Source organism: Myodes glareolus, chromosome 22 (genome assembly GCF_982192425.1).
Source record: "Myodes glareolus chromosome 22, mMyoGla1.1, whole genome shotgun sequence".
In the NCBI taxonomy this organism is placed as follows: Eukaryota; Metazoa; Chordata; class Mammalia; order Rodentia; family Cricetidae; genus Myodes; species Myodes glareolus.
The window spans coordinates 43,329,682-43,334,184 of NC_142047.1; the positions used below are offsets into that span (position 1 = coordinate 43,329,682).

General features: G+C 46.3%; 1 pseudogene; it reads right to left on the bottom strand.

Annotated features, from left to right (window-relative positions):
• Nucleotides 1–462: 462 nt before the first annotated feature.
• LOC148118533 (zinc finger protein 330 pseudogene) lies at nucleotides 463–1,997 on the bottom strand (annotated as a pseudogene).
• Nucleotides 1,998–4,503: the final 2,506 nt, after the last annotated feature.

The window sequence follows — 4,503 nt, forward strand, 5'->3', positions numbered from 1 at the left end:
GCCTCTTTCCTGGAACTCCCGCCTTGCCTTTCCTCAGTGATGGCCTGTGACCTGGCTGGGTCAGCCCGAGAAACTCTTTGATTATAGAATTGTATCATGGCAACACGAAGGAAGCAAACAAGAACAGGCATTGTCTGCATATATCTTTTTTTTTTCAAGTATAATCTTAGATTTATTTAAAAATGGGATTCCCAGGGGAAGCAGCAACATCAGTCCTGGCATTACATGTATGAAAACGGCTAGATGTCTGTCAGTCAGTGAGGCATTAACAAGCATTGGTGAGGACATTCATTGTAAGAAAACAGGGAACGTGTCCACCGCTAACATAGACATGACTACTTAAGACAGCATAAACAGTGAGTGAAAATTCAGAATACAATATGACTATCATTGTATGGGCTGAAATAAACGAAAGAATACACCAATTTTACCCGTTACACTTTCTAAAATCAGATACATGAGTTTATAAGCAGTACTTTTAATAAAAACAGCAATTTAATTTCAAATAAATATATTTCCTTTCTACTCCTTTATCGTGTAGTTTATATGTATCTAATTGGTAAAGCCTACCAGGTGACTGGAAGCAGTAATGATCCATGATACTCTGTTTGCCTTACATTTAACTCACTTCTACACTAGAAGTCCAGTATCAGTTCCTATATACATCCAGAACCTACCCTGAGCCTAGTGTGACTAGCCTTCTGGACAAGGCCAAGGGAGAGGACGTCTGAGCATCCTCATGGTTCAGTCTGCTCTTCTCACAAGTGCCAGTGGGAGCTGCTCCTAGTTCTCTTGCTCCTCATAGTGAGCATAGCCACTGGCATAGGTCCTTCCTAAGTTCAAACTAGTGAACAGTTCTGATGACTCGGTATCCGAGTCCTTCCCATCCTCTTCCTCCTCCTCCTCCTCCTCTTCCTCATCATCATCATGGTATCCAGTATCTCCATACTTGTCAGATGACAGGTTCTTCCAGTAGGCGTCATACCCAGAAGCTCCATCTCCCTCCTCACCTCCAGTCTGCCGGCCAAACTTCAAGGAGCGAGTTGACATGCTGAGATCCTTCGTCTCCTGAGTTTCATGTCCACACTTTGGGCAAGGAGGTTGTTTCCCTTTTTCCTGCTCAAACACCTTGCTTCTTGTATGTTACATCGGAGACACGAACGCTGGCCAAGCCGGTTGTAGGAAACACATTTAAATGTTTCTGCTTCTAAAACTTGGCAGCTGGCTTGATGCTCAAACTGATCATCTTCCCAAAGAAAATTATGACAAAACGAACAGCTGAATATTCTGCCTCCATGGTCCCAGGCCCCGCGCTCGCATTCCACACGTTCTGCATCGGTGAGTGGGCAGGCACAGGCATGGGTGCTAAGACACTTCCTTCCATGGCAAACCCAAGCTTCACAGAAGTCACATACTGCACCCGCCATAGCGAGGCCAGTACTGTAGACACCAGCATGCTTGATGCCACAGTCTGAAGACTTCATCATGCACTTTGTTTTTCCACACTGTGCACAAACTGGTAACTTCTGAACAGAATTACAAAAATAGCAAACTGCTCTCTTCTTCTGCCGCCTCTGGCCCTTGTCGCATTCCATGGAAGCGTCGCATGGGTGCTTGGCTAAATCGACGGTGCTTCTTGATGCTCTGAGCTGCTTCTCCCGCTCTCGCCGGTTCTCCGCCTTCTTCCTGGCACCAGTCTTCGTCTTCGGCATTTTCCCCTCGCAGCGGTCGAGGACGCAGAGGCCAGAACTCTGGGACACCGAGGAGAAACTCCAAGAGGTGGACGCGGAGCGTTTCAGACAGTGGGAGTCAGAGCGGAAGTTTCTCACGTCAGAGCGCCCAGACTGTCTGTCTGCATATATCTTGATGGTCACAAGTGGAGATGGGTACCATGGATACCTAGTGAGCTGGAGACATATATTAATGATGCTGGGGATGGAATCCAGGGTGTTGAGCACACTAAGTGGGTTCTCTAACATGGAGCTGCATCCACAACTTATATTTTGAAAGAAGATTTCAAAGTCCAGCTCAGGCTGACCTTGAACTTGTGGTCCCACTGCTTCACCCTGCTGAGTGTCAGGATTACAGGTTTGGACCTCTTTGCCAGGCTTTTACTTCTTTAATGATAGCCCTATATAGTGCCTTATAACTCGGGCTGACAGAGTGGAAACAGACATCCCTTTCAATAAAGCCGCTTTCAAAGTCACAGAGATGCGAAATGCTGTCTCTCTGACTCTCATAAAACCTTTCAGAAGGTGGGATGTATGGCAGAGAGACCAGACGTTCAAGTCTGATGCAGGAGGGGACAGGATCTTCTTGCTCCCTCTTCTCAAATCTTTCCTGGAAAATGTTAATGATTCAGAGTCTAGCAGCTGGGAGATAATCACCCTGTCCAGTTCTTGGTCCACCTAGATGGGTTTTAAGAAAAAGACCCAGAACTCCTAACATTTCCTCCAGCCAGACCCACCTACACTCACTTTTCTCCCTCCAACCCAGAGGCTCTGCCCCCAGAAGTTCAGCCCTTCCACTAGGAAAGATGTTAAGGTCAAGCTATTTGGCAGCCAACTTCCCCAAACAAACTATGACAAGCCCAATAAAAGGGCATTAAGGTGACATCAGTCAACATGTATTAATTTGATGCCTGCCAGCCATACAGACCTATGCTTAAAATACTGGGGAAAAAAAGCAAAAATCAAGAATCAAACAAACAAACAAACAAAAATCTAGAGAGGTTGAGAAATCATGTATCAAGTGTGTATTTCATACCAAGCCCCTGCATTATGCTCTAGAAGCAAGCAGAAATAAAACATGTCCATGGCCTCAAGACGTAAGAACCAATTAGCATTTTAAAATACACGCCCATGGCAGCATAGAGCTGGGAAGAATACAGAGTCAATAGCTGGTGTGTTTGACAAAGGAATGAATGAAATGCTATAAAAGAATGAAGGGGCTGGAGAGATGGCTTAGTGGTTAGGAGAACGTGTTGTTCTTGCACAGGAGCCAGATTCGATTCTCGGGACCCGTATAGTAGCTAATAACTATAACTCCATTTCTAGAAGATGCTGCCCACTGGTCTCTGCTGGTCATTTGTATACACATGTACACAGACATATATACAAACCCTAAATACTCACACACATAAAATTAAAATAATAAATCTTTTTGAGAGGGAGAATGAATACCATTCTTAAGGTGGGGCTGTGGGCTCAGGGATTATACACAGCAAACATGAGAACCAGAGTTCAGATTCCCCAGAATCCATGTAACTGCCCTGGGGACATGGTAGTCTGGAAATCCAGCCTTTGTGAGTAGAGCCAGGAGAGCTCCCAGGTAAGATGGCCAGTGAAACCAGGCATTATCGGTGGGCTCTCTGTTTGATCAAGAGACCCCGCCTCGCTGAGTAAGAAGGAAGAGCAGTTGCCAAATTGCTTAGTTATGTGGATATAAAGGCTGACCAATGTGGACGTGAGAAGAGCGATGTTGTACAGAAAGTTAATCAATGGCTTGGAAGAAGTGTTCCCTCAGAATGGAGAGACTAATCTGTGCAGCAGACGGAGCCATCTGAGAAGCCAGAGATGATACAGGTAAGCAAGGACTTTAGGAGCCAATCCCAAGGGAGACTGTGTCTGAAGTCCTTGGAGTATCTTACTGAGACTAAAGAGAGCTCTGAGGTAGATGCAGTTTACACCCCACGTAACAGTCAGGGAGGCAGGGAAGCAGTAGAGACCAGATGGTATCTTTGGGGCCTCTGGTTTGTTGGATTGGTAGACTATGACACTAAATCTGACTTGTGATTGATTTTGATAAATAAAGTTTTATTGAAACATAGGCCTGCTCATCATTTATATTTTGTCTCTAGCCACTTCCATACCATAGCAGCAGATGTATTTGTAATAGAGCCCTTTGGCTATGCAAAGCCTGAAGCATTTAACATCTAGACCTTCTTCACTGAAAGGCATCTGCTGACGGCTGCTCTTGCCTCAGCTTCCTCAGCACACGTGGTCCAGAAAACTCGGAGCTGGCAGCCTCCTAGTGAATGAAGCCATAAGGCTAGGGGATGTCCCCAGTCTATGGATGCTGTCAGCCCTCCCTCCTCTGATGAGGAGGTGTGGCAGAACTCAAGGGTCTTCCCAGGACTTAAGCCCTGGAAGAGAGCAAGTCCCTCGAGAGCTTGCATTCCTGTGGCATCTCTGCTGTTTATATTGAAAATACCACAAGAACTCATTTTTCATGCTATTTCAGCTGAAAACAGGCATGGCGGCACCCCAAGCTAGAGATGGGGAGGGGCTGTGTTTGTGCAGTGGGGCTCAGCCTGCCATGCCCCAGGTTGCCTGGCCCAGGTGCGTTGGGCACAGGCCAGGCTTTCTTCTGGGATACTGGGCCTGAGGAATGAGCGTGTGTTGAGGGGGAAAAAGGTGCCTCTCTTGAACCTGGCCTCCTCTCATCTGGAAAAGCAAAAATCGCAAGCTGGCGTTCACACATCCACCTTGTTCGACAACCTAA